This window comes from Rutidosis leptorrhynchoides, chromosome 10 (genome assembly GCF_046630445.1).
Source record: "Rutidosis leptorrhynchoides isolate AG116_Rl617_1_P2 chromosome 10, CSIRO_AGI_Rlap_v1, whole genome shotgun sequence".
Classification (NCBI taxonomy): Eukaryota; Viridiplantae; Streptophyta; class Magnoliopsida; order Asterales; family Asteraceae; genus Rutidosis; species Rutidosis leptorrhynchoides.
The window spans coordinates 105,363,925-105,384,712 of NC_092342.1; the positions used below are offsets into that span (position 1 = coordinate 105,363,925).

The 20,788-nt window shown below is 36.0% G+C and overlaps 1 pseudogene; it reads right to left on the bottom strand.

Moving 5' to 3' along the window:
- Positions 1-538: 538 nt before the first annotated feature.
- LOC139873118 (DNA topoisomerase 3-alpha-like) lies at positions 539-15,310 on the bottom strand (annotated as a pseudogene).
- Positions 15,311-20,788: the final 5,478 nt, after the last annotated feature.

Sequence of the window (20,788 nt, forward strand, 5' to 3'; positions counted from 1 at the left end):
CCCTCATAATTCAAACATGTACAGTATATTATTGTATTATAAATACCGATTGAAATGAAAAGATGAATGTACCCATTTTCTTCACTAAGAATTTACTATATTCTCTCTTCTTTCTATTATTATCTATTTAGAGACTACATTATTAATGGTAGTTATAAACTACTAAATTATAACAACATTTAATTTATATATTCATTATTATATCAGTTTTTAACGAACTTGTCTCTATAACTTTACCATTTATGTATGTAAAATTTTATTAACTTAATTTTAATATATAAATCTCTATACATACATAAAATAATCAATAGAACTAAGTTATAATACTCCGTATAAGAATAGTTTGGGGGTAATATGTACATATTGCTGGTGGATGCATTGAAAGATGAATCACATTTGATGCAAACATATTCATTACAAAAGATTAATTTGCACCAAATTTGATTTGTAGAAACCCTTACATACTAAACTATCCCTGTAGGATATGCATACAGCCAAAACCAAGCCATAAGCTTTATGTTGTACAATAGAAAATATCTCAGTTTCGCACACCACGATTTGGGCAAAATGTGATGGATCACCACAAATAAAGCAGCTTCTGCCTGAAACAGGGTCACCTGTGGCTGATACAAATCTCACATCACTGCCATTTGCTCCACCTCTACCGCCACCACGACCACCACCACGACCACCCCTCCTGCTGGCGGTTGTAGCTGAACTGCTGCCATTGTTGGAGTAGTGGCCCCCACCTCTTGTAGCTGGGACACTATCTTCCCAACATCTACAGCAAATGCAAACACATTGTCTTGTTAAATCATAAGCAAAGCAATTAACTTTTGATACAACTGACAATATCAACCCATTGGCACAGGCCACCACATGTCAAATGGGTTGAACATGTCTTTTAAGCTTTAAGTGAAATATGTCGAAAGGGTTGAACAGGTTTTTATTGCATACTTGTAAATATTTGTATTCATTAATATTAATTAATTATTGGTTATTATAATAAAGGATATTAATATTAATATTATAATTATAATTATGGGGTGTGTTTGGATGAAAATAGCTGGAGCCGGAGCTTATGGGTGTGTTTGGACGAAAGTAGCTGGAGCTGGAGCTGGATCTTATGAGCAGAGCTGGAGCTGGAGCTTATTTTTGAAGGTGGTAGCTGGAGCTTATTATTTTTTATAAATGTTTGGTAAGCTAGCTGGAGCTTATTTTTCAGTTCATAAGCTCTAATTTTTTTCATAAGCTACTACAAGTAGCTTATTTTTTCAGAGCTTATGATTTTCATAAGCTTTACTTTTTTTGTCTACTAAACGAAACTTATGCCTTGGAGCTTATTAAAATCATAAGCTCAAGCTCTCATAAGCTTCCATAAGCTCCAATAAGCTATGCGCCAAACACACCCTATGAGCAGGAGCTGGAGCTGGAGCTGGAGCTTATTTTTGAAGCTGGTAGCTGGAGCTTATTATTTTTATAAATGTTTGGTAAACTAGCTGGAGCTTATTTTTCAGTTCATAAGCTCTACTTTTTTTTCATAAGCTACTACAAGTAGCTTATTTTTTCAGAGCTTATGATTTTCATAAGCTTTACTTTTTTTGTCAACCAAACGAAGCTTATGACTTGGAGCTTATTAAAATCATAAGCTCAAGCTCCTATAAGCTTCCGTAAGCTCCAATAAGCTACGCGCCAAACACACCCTATATAATAAAGATGGTAGAGTACTTACACAAAGAACTTGCAACCTTGTGTCTGGCAAGAGTAGAATTTTCTTCCCCTGTTACTCTCTGTATTGGCAGTTTTTAATAGGCACGTTGAACCACAATTAGGGCAAGGAATTGGTGAATCACCTGCTTTAATTAAGAAAAAGTGATTAATAAATCCAACATTGATAATTAAACTTTTGAAGTGTCTTAAATAGGTGATAAATGTGAGCATAGATCATGATCACTATAATGTGTTTATTAAGTACGGAAGGACGCATAGGTATGCTTTTTTTAAAGATGAAAAAGATGAAGTCGGGTTATTTTATTTTTATGTTAATTTTAAAATAATGTACTAAGAAACAATGCAATATACCTACAACAACAAGTATATTACCTCAATAATAATAATCTATATCTTCGAATAAAAATGGTTTAAAAAGTTGTAAGCATTGAAGATAACTTTATGGAGTTTCAACAAAACACAGACCATCCATAAAAAAAATGGGTCGTAATTGTCAATTAACATGTTCCCAAATTGTATGCAGCAAAAAAGAAGGTTAACAATAAAAAAGGTAAATACCATTTTCAGAGTTGACTCGCTGAGATCGCTGCGATCGAGCACTACGGTTTTGAGAAGTTAATGAATAACAATCACTTGAAGAATGTCCTGTTTGGTGACAGAAACTGCAAGTGGCATCGGACTGGTTATTCGGAGTAGTACTTCTAGAAGGCGCAGTGGTTCCTCGTCCCCTCGCTGCAACAAAAAAAAAAAAATCAGTATGAGAAATATATGTAAATCAAACTGTAAGATAAAAGTTTGTAATGTAAGTATTTCTTTTAGTACCCTGCAGCTGATTATTTTGAGATTCATTTCTAGAAGGTGCACTGGCTCCTCGTCCTCTAGCTGAAATAAAATATGTACAAGTGTACAACCGTAGTCAGATATGTAATTTTGTAGCCCGCCTTTTAAAAAGTTTGATTTTGTGATACCTGGTGCGCTTGAAAAGTTGCGATATCCAGATCCAGACATAAGCTCTATCATAACATCATCACATCCGCCAACACAACCTAAAGCAAAAGTTTATCTTATAATTGTATGTTTAATTTAATAATGGTTATATGTTAGAAACTGACTGGTTATTTCAATCAAATTTGGGTTTAAATACATCATAGAGCTAAATTTAAGATAAAATAAATGCAAACCTAAGTGATTGACATTGAAGTTTGGAGGTATTTCCAGTCGGCGAAATGTAAACTGAATCTTAAAAGTTGGTCCTGTAAAACAATCTATCATTATAAAATCTACAAATAGATTAATCAAACAAAAAAGATAAATGTTTTTAAATAAACGTCACGTGATAACAGCGTCACTAGATCAAGGGATAATAGTGAAACCTGGAGTGCAAGTACTACAAACAGTTGGGGTAACCACCGCTTCTGATATGGATCCAGGAAGCCAGATAACATTTCGGCACTGCACGAGTGTCATAATTAAACGTTTTTGCCATTATGTACAGTAACTTATAAGGATGATTTAATGGGCCAGGTTAACATGTACAAGAGAAATAGGATATGCTTTATGTAAAACTAGTACGATTATTATATTTGTACATGTCGTAAACATTTAATATATATCAAGAAGCTAAACACTTGCCTGTGGATAAGCTGCGCAACCAATCATGAACTTTCCATCCTGTAAGTTAGGGAAAATCATAGACTACATTAACAATGAAAGTTGATTTGATATATAGGTATATATGAAAAGATGCATTCACTATATGCATGCATATATAATCTATCTCTCTATATGTGCCTCTATTTATGTACATAAAAGCACCAATTAATCTCCAATCATGCACTAAAATAGGAGAAATGATCATTTTCATTTTATTGATTATACAAGATTAGAAAAGTAAATAAATAATAAAAAAATTACCGGTCTCTTTCTTAGAACCATATCTGAGTCATGGCAAGCATCACATCTCCGCACAAGCTGTCCAAAGTTATGTAGCTCATCACCACCAGTTCTATTTGTTCTGTCAAAGAAAATTTCCAAGGCTTGGAAAAGTTTGACTTTATTTGACCTGGCCTGCAAAGTATATTAGTTCAAGTCAACTATTTAACATAATATGTGCACAAGTGTATACTTCCCTCTTGGTCCTACCACTATATATATATATATATATATATATATATATATAGTGGTAGGACCAAGAGGGAAGTAACCAATCGGCAGGAAGCGGGGGGAAGCAAAATCTTTTTTTTTTTCGTTTTTTGAAAAAACTTTGATCACGAACATTATAGATTGGATGAAAATATGAACATTTAATAAAGACACTTTGTGATAAATATTTTTATTTTGGTGGGAAAACGCTCGAAGAAGTAATATATAACAATTATCGTGTTTTTCGAGCGTATGTTAAGGTTTTAGACATTAGGGTTTAAATATTAGGGTTTAGATATTAGGGTTTATAGGGTTTAGATATTAGGGTTTAGAAATTTAGGGTTTAGGGTTTAGATTTAGGGTTTAGATTTAGGATTTAGATTGAGTTTTTAACACGAACGGTTTAGAGTTTAGGGTTTAGGGTTTTGGGTTTAGGGTTTGGTGTTTTGGGTTTATGGAACAAACCCAAAACACCAAACCCTACCCTAAACTCTAAATCGGGCTAAATTTTACTTCACAAAACATGAAGAAGAAAAAAAACGTTAACATTCTTCACGAACAATATTATCTTGAATGTTATTTTTGTCGATCGTTTTCCCGCCAAAATAATAACATTCATCACGAAGTGTCTTTTCTAAATGTTCATATTTTCATCCAATCTATAATGTACGTGAACAAAGTTTTTTCAAAAAAAAAAAAAATTGTTTCCCCCCCTTCCCCCGATTGGTTACTTCCCCATTGATCCTGCCCATGAACATAGGAAAGACTCGTTACAATATTAAAAAGTTAGTTACTGTTGTGATTTAGCGCACTTTCAAGACCCCGAGAAATTAATAGAACAATTAAGCAATAAATAAAGACACAAGGATTTACGTGGTTCGGCGTGAGGCCTAGTCCACGGGCGGAAGCAGAGATGGATTTTACTAGCAAATATGGCAAACCCGAGGTTACAATGTATCACTCAATCTAGGCTCCGAAAATACTAACAAAGTATTTGGACCACTCACTAGATTATTACACTTCCCTCGTAACTCACTCGTATAGAATTTTATTTAACAATTCTATACTCTCTCTATTTTCTACAATACTTCTCACAAGAGTGTTATAGACTCTTTCAAGTATTATGTAACTTGAGATGGGATTTAAGATGTGAAGAATGGGATGCCTAAATGAAGTTCCAAGCATTTCCTTTTATAGTTGAAATGAGCCATATGAATGCATGTGTGAATTCAAGACATTTCATGGTCAACCTTGAATAATCCCATGTGTTGAATGCATATTTCAACAACCACCCATGTGATCCATCTAGATGTGTTAGGTGGCCTAACTCATAATCCAAATTGGAATTGAGTCAAATTAGTCCAACAAATCTCCACCTTGACGAACATTCCATTCCTTTGCTATCTTTTCTCAATCTCCGCTTCCCGTCAGCCCTCTCGGGCTCATCACTTTCTTCGAACGCCAACCAAGTCCAAACAGTGTTCGAACTTGTTTGTAGTAACGGGCTTAGTCAACATATCTGCCGGATTATCTGCCGTGCAAATCTTCTTGACAATTATAACTCCTTTTGATATGACTTCTCGAATAAAGTGATACCGTACATCAATGTGTTTGGTTCTCTCATGATACACTTGGTTTTTAGTCAAATGTATGGCACTCTGGCTATCACAATGCACTACAGTTTCGTCCTGTTGCAAACCCAGATCACCAACCAAACCCCTCAGCCACTTTGCTTCTTTCACACCCTCAGTCAGAGCCATGTATTCCGCTTCAGTTGTTGACAAAGCAACCGTCGATTGTAATGTTGCTTTCCAACTAATAGCACATCTTCCGAGAGTAAAAACATACCCCTTCTGAGACCTTCTCTGATCCAAATCACCAGCATAGTCTGAATCAACGTATCCGGTAACATTAGTATTACCACCGCTATCAAATACTAAGCCAATATCTGTTGTCCCTCTGAGGTACCGTAGAATCCATTGCACCGCTTTCCAATGAGCTTTCCCTGAACAATCCATATATCTACTCACCACGCTTACCGCCTGTGCAATATCCGGTCTAGTACATACCATAGCATACATGATGCTACCCACAGCACTAGCATATGGAACATGTGACATATGCTCTACCTCCTCCTCAGTTTCTGGTGATAACGCCGATGAAAGTTTGAAATGTGCAGCAAGTGGAGTACTAATCGGTTTGGAGTTATCCATCCCAAAACGCTGAAGAACCTTCTCAATATATTTATTTTGTGACAAATACAATTTTCCTTCACGTCTATCTCTGATAATCTCCATTCCCAATATCTTCTTAGCTGCACCCAAATCTTTCATCTCAAACTCACTTTTGAGTTGAGATTTTAACTGATCGATCTCAGACATGTTTTTCGAAGCAATCAACATATCATCCACATATAACAGCAAATAAACGTACGAGCCATCTGGAAGCTTCTTGTGATATACACAACTATCATAATCACTCCGCGAGTAACATTTACTAGTCATGAATACGTCAAACCGCTTATACCATTGTCGAGGTGATTGCTTCAAGCCATATAATGACTTTTTCAGCAAACAAGCATAATCTTCCTTTCCTTTGACCACAAATCCCTCTGGCTGGTGCATAAAGATCCGTTCCTCCAACTCACCATGTAAGAATGCTGTCTTGACATCTAGTTGCTGCAGCTCCATATCAAGTAAAGCAACCATGGCAAGTAACACGCGAATAGATGTATGCTTTACGACCGGTGAGAAAACTTCATTAAAGTCAACTCCCTCTCTCTGAGTAAAGCCTTTTGCTACAAGGCGTGCTTTGAACCTTTCATCTTCTACACCCGGAATTCCATCCTTCTTTTTGAAGATCCATTTGCATCCAACAATCTTCTGACCTTTTGGCGGTTTCACCAGCTCCCACGTATGATTGTTATAAAGAGACTCCATCTCTTCATTCATAGCTACAGACCACTTTGCAGATTCTGGGCCACTTATAGCTTCACGATATGTAGCAGGTTCTTGGACTTCTATATCTTCTGCCATACTCAGGGCATAAGCTACCAAATCTGCATGCCCGAACCGTTGTGGTGGTTTTATTGCTCGTCGTTCTCTATCTCTTGCTAGATTATAATTCTGTAGATCATGTTGTTCATCTGACTGATCTTCTGGTGTCATTTGATCAACACCAGAGTCATGTACATCTTCTACAACGGGCTCGACAGGAGTATCTTGTACTACTCCTTGTGAAACTTCTATTTCTTGCTCCACCTGCTCTTCAACTTCACGATCTTTTCCAGCAACTACTTGTTCCTCCTCTGTCTTTTTCAACATAGCAGACTCATCAAATGTCACATCCCTGCTGATGAGAAATCGGGATGATTTACCATCAGGGCACCACAATCTATAACCCTTCACCCCATCTGCATACCCTAGAAATATGCATCTCTTAGCCCTCGGCTCAAGTTTACCATCTTTCACATGAGCATAAGCAGGACAACCAAATATCTTCAAATCACTGTAACTTGCAGGGGAACCTGACCATTTCTCCAAAGGAGTTTGACAATCAATTGCCGTTGATGGAGACCGATTTACCAAATAACAAGCTGTGTTGACAGCTTCAGCCCAAAATATATTTGGTAATTTTGCATTTGAGAGCATACACCTCGCTCGCTCAAGGAGCGTTCTATTCATCCGTTCTGCAACGCCATTCTGTTGTGGTGTAAACCGCACTGTGTGGTGTCTCACAATGCCTTCGTTCTTACAGAACTCATTGAATTCGCCTTTGCAGAATTCCAGTCCATTGTCAGTTCTCAAGCGCTTAATGAACTTTCCAGTCTGCTTCTCTATCATCATCTTCCATTGCTTGAAATTGACAAAGACTTCATCCTTACGTTTAAGGATATAAACCCATACTCTTCTCGAATAGTCATCAATAAAGGTTAACATGTATCTCGCACCACCTTTTGAAGGAACAGGAGATGGACCCCAAAGATCTGAATGGATATAATCCAAAGTACCTTTCGTCCTGTGAACGGCTGTGCCAAACTTTATTCGGCTCTGTTTTCCGAATACACAATGCTCGCAGAATTCCAATTTTCCGATATTCTGACCGCACAGCAAACCTCGTTTACTAAGCTCCATCATTCCTCTCTCGCTCATGTGCCCAAGGCGCATGTGCCATAACTTGGTGGTATCTACATCTTTAGCCGATGAAGAAACTCCAGACGCACCAGTAACCGTGCTACCTTTTAACAGGTAAAGGCCGTTACACCTTTCACCTTTCATCACGACAAGTGCACCTCTAGAGACTTTTAGTACTCCACCTCGGGCTCGATACTCGCAGCCGATGGAGTCCAGCGTACCCAAGGAAATAAGATTCTTCTTCAATTCTGGAACATGCCTGACATCTGTCAACGTCCTCACCGTGCCATCATACATCTTGATTTGGATCGTTCCTATGCCAACAACCTTACAAGCTACATCGTTTCCCATAAGGACTTTACCACCATTTATTTGTTGATAGGTAGTAAACCAGTCCCTAATAGGACACATATGATAAGAACAACCTGAGTCAAGAATCCACTCATTACTTGAGAGGCCATCGGTAACACTAAGAACATTTGCACCATCAGAATCATTTTCTGCAACCGCGGCAACTTTATTGGCTCCCGCTGCATTCCAAGTCTCTCTTTTTCCTTTTAAGTCTGGACAGTCTCTACGCATGTGACCTTCCTTGTGACAATTGTAACACTTGATCTTTCTAGATCTTGGTTTCGATCTAGAACGACCTTTGTTGTTACTACTTGATGCTCTATCATTACGTCTTCCTCTTGCCACCAAACCTTCTGCACTCTCTTCCAGATAATCCGCCGAGGATTTCTTCCTTAACTCGCTAGAGTTCAAGGTAGATTTGACATCCTCCATGGAAATAGTTTTTCTACTATATAGTAGAGTTGTAACCAAATGCTCGTACGATTTTGGCAAGGAACATAAGAAAATTAATGATTGATCTTCATCATCAATTTTCACACCAATATTATTCAAGTCCAAAATTATTTTATTGAACTCATCGATGTGATCATTTAGTGAACCTTCTTTCATCCGAAGAGTATACAACCGTTGTTTCATATACAACCGGTTCGTGAGACTCTTAGTCATATATAGAGTTTCTAGCTGTTTCCAAAGTCCAGCCGGTGTGGTTTCTGCCGCAACTTCTCTAAGCACACAATCGGCAAGATTTAGAATAATCATGCCGTGTGCCTTTTCCAGAAGTTCATCCTTCTCTTCATCTGTCAACTTTTCGGGTAGATGTTCTCTCCCTTTCAAAGCTAACAAATAACCTTGTTGGCTCAGTAGAGCCCGCATCTTCATTCGCCAAAGACCAAAATCGTTCTGGCCATTAAATTTCTCTACGTCGGACCTTATTATCGTCATCTTGTATATTTAATCACAGCTATAGCTCTGATACCAGTTTGTTGTGATTTAGCGCACTTTCAAGACCCCGAGAAATTAATAGAACAATTAAGCAATAAATAAAGACACAAGGATTTACGTGGTTCGGCGTGAGGCCTAGTCCACGGGCGGAAGCAGAGATGGATTTTACTAGCAAATATGGCAAACCCGAGGTTACAATGTATCACTCAATCTAGGCTCCGAAAATACTAACAAAGTATTTGGACCACTCACTAGATTATTACACTTCCCTCGTAACTCACTCGTATAGAATTTTATTTAACAATTCTATACTCTCTCTATTTTCTACAATACTTCTCACAAGAGTGTTATAGACTCTTTCAAGTATTATGTAACTTGAGATGGGATTTAAGATGTGAAGAATGGGATGCCTAAATGAAGTTCCAAGCATTTCCTTTTATAGTTGAAATGAGCCATATGAATGCATGTGTGAATTCAAGACATTTCATGGTCAACCTTGAATAATCCCATGTGTTGAATGCATATTTCAACAACCACCCATGTGATCCATCTAGATGTGTTAGGTGGCCTAACTCATAATCCAAATTGGAATTGAGTCAAATTAGTCCAACAGTTACTTTAAGTGTCACCAAACTAATTATGAAGTGTACATGTATCATACTGTAGAAACTGATATGGTATCATACTGGTCATAGATGTATAAAGATTAAACAATATAAACATAGAATTTTTTTAAAAGTAAGGACAATAACTGCTTACATCTAAGAAACAAGCCTTCATTTGTTGTAAGCAAGTTGCAAGAACATCATCTTTCCTCTTGTTGCCTACACTAACTGCTTTCATGTCCTCTTCCATCATACTACGCAGATACGGCTTCCAAAGTTCATACCTGAAAGTGTCAAAAAATACATTGATAAAACTTATGCATCTCAACATAGTTTCTAGGATTCCAATTTTAACAAGTATAATAAGTATCAGAAGACAAGGATATATGTCATGACATAAAAAATGATAAAAAAATAAATAAATAAAAAATAGTTCTGCCTTACTCACCCCATATCGTCATATCCCATAACCAATGCCTCCCCCTGTAATCCATTCAGATTTGTAACTAAAATTAGTAACAAATAGTAGAAAAACAATTAGTTGGTTTAGATAGAAGAAATACAAGATTAGTTGGCTTGAAATGTGAGGCCTCTTTAGTAGCGTAAAACCGATCTGTCAGCTTTTTGATATGATCATGCATTGTAGCATCTGTACCAATGCCTGCCTAATAAAATTACAAAACGAAGATGTTGAGACAAGTGGAGTTTCTCTTACAACAATTATTATTAGTATTGTTTATGTTAAAATATTAAAACAGAACGAAATACTAAAGTTCCTTACCTTGTCCATACGATCTAAAAGATCCGATTCACTTAAAAGAGGTGGTGGTCTTGTAACCCCTGAGTCAAGAGTCATTGATGTTGGAGTGAACTGCAACATTTTCAGGCAAACCTTAAAAAAAAAAAAAAAAAAAAAAAAAAAAAAAGAAGTAACTACTTCCATTTGAAAATTAATGAAATCAATTGACACCCTAAAAATATACTTACTTCACGAAAGTTGATAACTGATGTACACATTACTTTCGTTCACCAATTCACAACGATTATTATACAAAAATTTTGTTAAGCATTTTGGGAAGTAGTTTATAAGTTTAGGCATCGCAGGATACTTTATGATACAAATAAATTGCAATGATGAAAACTTAATTAATAGTTATGGTAGTAAGAATAACATGTGTTCCAATACAAACCTGCTGTCCAAATGTGTAGCTTGGGATTAGTGATCCACCCCATGATTCGAATCGATAGACCTCCAAATAATTTTTCTGTACAATATGTCAACATACCACCATTAACCATTATACTAAATATTAAATAAGAAAAAAGCTAACAAAAGAGAAACTTCATATGAGCATATAAATAGCAGCCACTGTAATAAAAGTCGGTTGGCACGTCGGTTTGAGGACTAGCCCATCCTGACTTGCCCAAAAAAACCTTAAAAGTTGGTCAAGGCTAAAAATTCGGGTCAAAGTCGAAGTTAGGTCAAAAAATTCATATTTTTTAAGATCACATTTTGTGCCATATATCTATTTTTAATATTTTTATGTTTTATGTTTGATATATTTATGTTTAATTTATTCATTACTATAAGTCAACGTTGGTCAACGCCCAACGTGTCCCCGTCTCGTCCCTACCAACTCGTCCCCGACTTGCGACTTTTAGAACCTTGATAGCATCATATTTAGGAGATACATAACATACACACTTCTAAGTTCTAATACACTGTATCATGAAGTATTATACATATTTGTACTGTAAGACAAAGTAGGATAAAAAAATTGCAATATGAGATTAACTAGGACCGACTACAGACAGAAGCAATCAACAGTTCATTCCTTAAAAATAGAAATCAACACACTACAGAAACCTAACAAGCATGCCTTTCTAAAATGTCACAACCAAAGTTTTATGACATCAAAGATATGTGCAAAATAGCAATTAAAAGGTTGCTGTAAAAGAATTATATCACAAAATATAAATAACATGAGTGCATTTTGCTTATAATTCGAATGGTTAAGCTTAAACTCACAGCAAGTATGGTCCTTCCCAATGCTGAAAACATCTCACCGGCAATGTCTATTTCAACTGTAGTTTCAGCTCCAACAGCAGGTTGTGAAACACATGCCAGATAGTGACGAACAACCAACTCATACAGCTTCTGTAACAAATTCACGTTAAAATCTACTAAGAAACTCAAACCACATTTACTAAGAAGATTATTATAGTAATAAACTTACTCGATGATCCTCACTCCATCCAGATTCTCCTGGCGAAAACTTAGTTGGGTGGATCGGAGGATGGGCTTTGTCATCATGCCCACCGCTACTTGGGTTCCTCCATAGTCCAGATGAAGGATCCAACAGCCTTTGTGCATATGGGCCCCACACAGGATGCCCCTGTTGTTCTTGTACAAGTATCTAAAACCATCCAAAAAAACTGAATTATGATATAACACCAGAAAACAAAAGAATAGACTATGGTGTATTTTGTTTATGTACAAGAAAAATGACAGGTACCCACACACAAGTCAGTCCGTGTTGAGAAGGAATCAGTCTCTGTACGAGGATAACTTATGAAACCAGATTGATACAGGTCTTCTGCAATCTATGGATAAATTAAGCGGGCAAATTATATATAAGCAAAAGTTTAATTTCTATAAAACCAACTTAAGTTTTATTTTCGCATAAATTTACCTTCATGGTTTGTTCAGAACTCATCCTGAAATAGCGTGAAGCTCGTTTTTCTAGCTCAATAGTGTTTAAAGGGTGAGGAGGGTATTTGAGCCTCTCCTGTTGTCTAACTTTTGTGACCTGAACATGAAAAAATTTATTTATTAATCTGAGTATTTCAGGAAACTGGTTATATATTCGAGGCTTACAGTTGCAATGGGTTCTTGGACACACATCTCATAAAGTAATACTGCACAGGTGTAATCAAATAAATGCCCACGCCTGCAACATAGATACTAAATGAGCTAATTCACTCAACCAACAAGTTTAGAAAGAAAACACGATTAGGTGGAAATAAGTTGTTTAAAGTTTACATCCAATTAAAGTTTGCAGTGCCTTCGTCAGTTGTATGTGAACACTGTATCTTCCAAAATTCTTCAGGTTCGTGAGCCAATATCTCCCAATAACGTTCAACAACAAATCCCAATGTGGGAAACTGAAACGAACGATAATCACAAATATATAATCATTTCATTGTCTAATGAGATAATGTGCATTAGGCTTTCTTAAACTTCTTTTGTTAAACAGCCTTATACCTGGCAAGGACCATAGCTTAAGACAAGATTTCTACCGTCTGTAGAAAAATTGAAAACAAAGGCATCTTTCAGTAGCATTGTCTGAAATCTTGTGAAGGATGCACCGATTCGAAGATCTATTTCCTGCAAATGCCACCACATAGTCCGATAATCTAACAAGTAGATGCCAAATTTAATTATTTTATGTTTATCTCAAAACATAAAAGAAAATGAAACAAATGAGACCCGCAAGTCAATAGTCAGCCAGAAGAGTCTTTTTAGTGCATAAAACCTCATATATCATTTTATCCAAAAAATTAATTCGTTATACATATAGTCAGTGTTGTAAGCGGCCATCTCGGCAGACTAGTCGGTTTGGTGACTAACCCGTCCCGTTTTGCCCAAAACATCTAATAAGTCGGTCAAAGTTAAAAACTCTGTCTGAGTCGGGTTTAAGTCTGCCAAACTCTGTCAATATCAAGGTTGGTCAAAGTTAGGTCAAATTTATAATAATTTTTATACTCAAAATGTGTGAGGTATACCTATGTTTGAAGAATATATGTTTAATAAAAGTCAACATTAGTCAAAGTCCGACTAATCCCCGACTCGTCTCCGTTTAGCGACTTTTCCAACCTTGCATATAATACAACTTTTACAATCATATTTTATCAACCTCTATAACCATTTATAACGAATTACAAAAGCATTCCACAAACGATGTTTCAGATCATCTGACCCATATTCATCTTAACCCATTTCGACCACCCATTTCCCAACTTACCCTACCCACCCATTTTGCCACCTACCACTTACAACTATGAACAAAAATAGCAGAAAGTGAAGTGTTTATAATAGAGAGATAAACAGATAGAATCATAGACCAATTAGGTGACAGTACTCACTTGCCTAACATCTACAGCATCAGAAAATAATTGATTAGGCCGCACAAGCTGTTGCACAGCTTGATGAATTTCCCTGGCCAATAAAAAAATGTTGTAAATTATTTGGCGTTAACTAAAATTAAAATACACAAATATATAAAAACGAACATCTGAACATCATACCGATCAATTAAAGAAGAGAAACGAGCCCTCCAAATATTGAGATGAGAATTCACACTTGAACAAACTTCCACAACTTCAAATGCAATGTTCTCTCCTTCTCGATCACAATCGAGCCACAAAACAAGCCATTGGCATTTTCGAGCTTCCTCCTCTAAGGTCCTTTTGATATCTACCTTGTCCTTGATTACATACACCGTAGCCAAATTCACAGGTAATAATTGAACTCAATACATATTAACAGGCAACAAACTAAAAAAAAAAAAAAAAAAAACAACTGTTGGTGATTATTTTAGTGTCATCTAACAATAATTTTAGTTAATTGGGATTTACTTGAATGCAAGAGTTAACTAGTTATACTTAACAACGGGTTCGGAGAGTTTGCTAACAATTGCCGCGCAAATTGAGGGGATCAAGGGGGCTGCCCTTGCGGGGTCCAAGGGGCAGCGCAAAAACACATACAGAAGCACACAGATTCTCTCATACGTGATTTTGATTTTTTCTTGCCTGGAAACAAAATCGTTTTTGTCTCATCCCAATTAGGATTTCGTGTAAACCCGAGGCTTGTGAGGGGCAAAATACTTAATTAGGAAAGTGTTTCACGATTCAGGAACCAATCTAGATTGTCTGTTTTCATACCCGTTTTCTTACAGCAACATCCAAATGAAACATATTCTACCATTAACATATTACAGTATCCTTTTCATAAGCATAAGCATAAATATAAAAAAAAAAAAATAGTAATTAACTAAAATAACTCCAAAATGAACACAAATTCAAAGTAATGTAGATACATACCTCTGGTACATGTTTTTGAATTGGCGCTTGAAACAGATCAACTGGATCACACGAGTGCCACTTTCGATACCGGCCATCGAATTCGATCTCCATTAAATGTCCGGTGACAGATGTAAACATCATTTGACATTGTTGACCTTGAATCGTGTAATTGAATTCGAATATTTTATTGTAACGTGATCTTCCTTCTCGCATTCTTAAACCCTGGTTTCGTGATAGTATTCCTGATACTGTTTTTGCTACTGATGGCTTCTCTGCAACGTTTAGTACCTTGATTGCTCTCCCTCCGCCACCTGCCGCCATTTCTGACCGGAAGTTGAATTCGATTGAATTTTGAATTTCTTAAAACGATTTTTGGGGTTCTAAACCCTAGTGTATTCCCGCCCTTTATTTAATGGATTTATCTAAATTTAATCTAAATTCTAAATATTTCACTTTTATAAATATTATATATAATATAATATATAATATATAATATTATAATATATATATATATATATTTATAAATCTTCTATCTATCTATATAGTCATATAAAGCTATAAAATGAGAATGTTATCATTAAACTAATTACCTTTTAAATTTTTACAATGATGATGTTATAATTATATATTAATTTAATTAAAAAAATAATACGAAAACTTTTATAAAATAAAATACTAATCTCTTCTAAATTGTACTTTTAGTTTTTTAAAAAACATTTATTATTACTAATAATTATTATTATTATTAAAAATAAAAATACTCAAATTTGAACTAACTTTATTATTATTATTATTTACTTTTAATATAATAATTATAATTATAATTATTATATTATTAATATTCAAATATGAATTTTTTTTACGAAATTAATTACGTTACATATGTATACGAAAATACATGTCTCTATATATTTGTAAAAACAACGACAAGTTTGTTAGTCAAACAGGTCATTAAAATAAATGACTTTAGCATTTACATTCACTTAATACATAAAACATGTCACTAAATTGTTTCATTTAAGCAAACCCGTAATTTCACAGGTCATTTCACTAGTAATAAAATAAAGTTACTTTTATGCATTGACATTTTGCATTCAAGATAAAAAAGATACGTAAAAATTAATATGAGACGGATGGAGTCATATATAATTTGTTTTTTTAACAAAAAAATATAATATTTAATATCAATTATTGACTGTATTAATCTTCTTCTTAAATATAAAAGGGAAGTAATAATGATGTGATATGTAGTATTTTTTCTAAAAGTTAAATATTTATAAGTTCATACTTATGATTTTCAATCATTAATTTAATGATAGTCTCACTTCACTTGCCTCTCTTCCGGTCGCCTCAACTTTTGAAATAGAGCTAGTCTATTCGTTATTGGAGACATTGGCGAAAATACATGCGGTGTAACGACTCGACTTTTTCGACTTGCTTTCGTGCCTTGTATTTTTGCGAAACTGCGTGTTTGTGCGTACTATGTTACTTTATACTCTGGAAACTTGTTATACGTGATTTACTTCCAATTATATGTTAAAACGTGTCTTAGAGTACGTAGGATACTTAACTTGTTCACCGGAAGCCTTTATAACCGTTAGTGTTACTTGACGTTTCGAATAAACTGCGGACTGCGCACACGTTTGACTTTTGTCGTAACCGGAATATTATGACTGCGAAATATTAATTATTATTTTATAATAATAATTACCTGGGTTTTTGGATGCTTAATTACGCGTAGGAATTTAATTAAGCTTACTAGTTAGTCTTGTTGAACTTTCTACCTTGTTGGACTTAAGCCCACCCTACTCTAGCTAGTGGCCCAATTAATTAGCCCACTTATTAATTACTAGTGACTCATTAATATATAAGACAATTACCCATTTAATTAGAGGGAACATGCTAGCAAAAATGTCAAGTATTATCCATAATGTTACATGGGATCCTAGCATAAGTACCTATTTTAGACAACCACTAACCAAAAAACAACTTTGTGTCCCCCCCTCCCCCTACCAAAATCACGGCCATATGGCCATTCCCACACCCCATTTGCCTATAAATAGCACCCTTAACCCATTCATTTAACACTTGCTCTCATTTGAATTTTACATACACTTGCTCTCTTATTTCCTTTCTAGTCTTTCTCACTCTAAAACTTGTAAGTTTTACTTTTCTTCTTCTTTTTCCTTATTCAAATTCGTGGCCATCATCATCATTCTTTTTGTTAGATCTAAGTTTTCTTACTTATGATCTTGTTATTTTGTTAAAAAGATTCAAACTTGTGTTTGTAATCTTCATGTAACTTAAAGATCTAAGCTTTATGCTTCAAGATCTTCAAGAACAATAAAGGTTCAAGCTTTCTAGCTTTGCAACCTTGTAACTTGTGTGAATAGGATCCAAGCTCTCTTGCTTAGGGTTCCATCACTTCATTTGACTTAGATCATGTTCATACTTGTTTGATTGATGTAAAGTTTGTAACTTTGTTTGTAAATAGGACTTGTATTTGTGTTAAGACTAAGGATATGATGTAACCTTGGTTCATCATCCATCTAAGACTCTTGATTGAGTTGTATCCTTACTTGTGAAACAACCCAACCCGTATTCCATACGATAATTTTTTTTTAAAATAATACACATTTACGCGCCAATTAAACGTGTAAACCATTCCACAAAGTTCATTTAAACGTACAACAATTTAAATGTTTACAAAAGGCACGAAGGCCATTAATTAAGTTCAATACAAGTTTGACCCACTACAAATGATAGTTTATAATCCAAACGACACTTGAGCATGGTTTGGGACTAAACTACCCAAAACGTTAGGCCAACTTCCAAGCTTCAACAAAACATCATCAAGGGCCACCTAATGCCCGATAACCCCTTTGCCCTTATCCGCACCTGCGACTAAAAAGATAAACAACGAGAGGGGTAAGCTAACGCTTAGTGAATGCAATAATTATACATGTTCATATATAACCTACTTACTTGCATCACTTACACAATACCGTACACAAGCTAGCAATTCGACAACTATGCAAACATTAAGCATAAACCAAGATCCGCAATTTACAAGAAGCTAGCGTCAATAGTAGCATATAGTTCACAATGTAATATGCTAAATACACATTCACACAACCATGGTTATCCAATCATACAAGGGAACGGTACATGAAAGCCCGTTGGAGTTCATAACATCCATTAGTGTTACTTAAACACCGCGTATTCACTAATCCCCCGGGTGATGTCTTGAACACCGTGACTAACTCACCCTCATGACAATGTGGCGTCTTAAACACCGCGACGAATCCACACGTCAATCAAAACAATGAGTGGTGTCTTGAACACCGCGACTATTCCACTCTCATGATAATGTGGCGTCTTAAACACCGCGACAATACCACATGTCAATCAACAATGAGTAGTGTCTTAAACACCGCAACAATACTACTCGCTACTAGAATGTGGTGTCGTGAACACCGCGACAATTCCACATTCATACCACATAAATAAATACATTATAGACGTACACGCATAATTATTCCACTCACCTTGACACAAGGATGATGACTATGCACTTCTGAACTTTAAAGCAATGTACCTAATACATTATGTACAATTTAAATACACAAACTAGTGGAATTAACCACATTACACATACTTGAGCATTTAATGACCCAATTCGCATTAAATGACTCGACCACACCAATACCGCCCTTAAATGGCCAAGACCCGACTTTAATCACTAAAGCTAGTGCATTAAAGTCTACTAACTTCAATTAACACAAACTTAGGGTAATTCATACCCATTTCACCCAAACTAGGTCAACTAGTACATTTTTGACCCATTTTAATTACTTAGCCTCACAATCAAGTCAAACTTACCCATTAACACTTCTTTCATAAATCTAAAAGTGTATTAGTGACTAGCAACACCATTTGACACTTACAACCCCAAATCACAATACCAAAACCCTAGTTTGTGGCTATTAGGGTTTCATTACAACAACATAACCTAAATTCACCCATTTTACCCTCAAATGGGTCATACAAGTCTCTAGTAACCAAAACCTTAGCCATTAACCAATTAAAAGTTAAAACATAAAGTTAGAACTTACCGAGACTATCAACGTGTAGCTAGAGACACAAGGAACAACTTTAAATCTTGCTCCAAGGTTTGATTCACAATTCTCCAACTCCAAATCTTAAATTTAATCTAAATGGGTTTTGTGTTTTGGGAGAGAAAATGGAAAGAAAAGATAAAAACAAATGAATTAAATGAACAAGTGGTGGAGATTTAATGCTCCCATCAGATCTACACGTTAAATTACCAATTTACCCCTTGAAATCCCTTAAAAAGAGCAAAGTCCGGAATCTGTCCAGCAGGACTGCCGCGGCGCGAAACATTCGTCGCGGCGCGACGTATAAAGGGAAATTTGACCCTTCTTAACCCATTTTCTGATCCAGGTTTGCTTGATATGCAGCGGCGCGAGACCCTTTATCGCAGCACGACGAACAACGTGCACCAGTGATCCTATTTAAACCCCTTCCAGACTCAAATTTGTTTCCATTGTCGCGGCGCGACCAAGGCCATCGCGGCGCGGCTTAAGGCTGTACCTGAACAGCTCGACAACCTTAAACAAATTTCGATTTTATTTAATTTGTACATTCCAAACCCGCTTCCTATATTCACCTAGCCTTCACCAATAGTGTCACAAGACTTAACGCTAACAAAACCCATGTTTAAACTTATATATGCACACATTATCAAGTATACATATATGTATATATATATTTACACATATATTCATACATTTACGCATAAGCTAACGAGTTATAAACGTACAAATGATTAAGTATGTACCTTTCGATACATACGGGAAAACGGGATGTTACAACTCTCCCCCACTTGAATCGGTGCGCGTCCTCGCGATCCAAGCCACATGACAAGAAGGAAGATAAACCAACACAAACTCTTCGGGCTCCCAAGTAAACTCGGAACCCTTACTACGACGCCATTGAACTTTAAAAGTCCTAACCTCTTTATGTCTCAACCTTTTGACATTCTCATCAAGTATGGCAATCGGCTCTTCAATATACTCTAACTTATTGTTTAGCTCGATCTCGTCTAATGGCACCCAAGATGAATCATCCGCAAGACACTTACGGAGATGGGAAACATGAAATGTATTATGGATCCCCGCAAGCTCTTCGGGTAATTCCAAACGATACGCGACTTCACCAACACGAGCTAAAACCTTAAATGGTCCAATAAACAGAGGAGTTAACTTTCCCCATTTTCGAAATCGAATAATACCTTTCCATGGCGAAACCTTAAGCATCACCATGTCACCTTCTTGGAATTCGATCATTCATCTACGTTTGTCGGCCTACGACTTTTGCCTATCTTGAGCCTTTTTCAAATGCTCTGGAATCATATCAATCTTGCTATTCGTCTCTAAAACCAAATCGGTACTCCCGATTTCCTTTTGTCCCACTTCACCCCAACAAATCGGGGTTCGACATCTACGCCCATAAAGCATCTCATATGGCGGCATCCCGATACTAGTATGATAACTATTATTGTACGAGAATTCCACCAAAGGCAAATGCTCATCCCAACTACCACCGAAATCAATAATGCACGCTCGTAATATATCTTCCAAAGTTTGATTCGTACGTTCGATTTGACCGTCCGTTTGAGGATGGTATGCCATGCTCAACTTCAATTGTGTACCTATATCTTCATGAAACTTTTCCCAAAATCGAGATGTAAAACGGGTATCTCGATCCGAAATAATA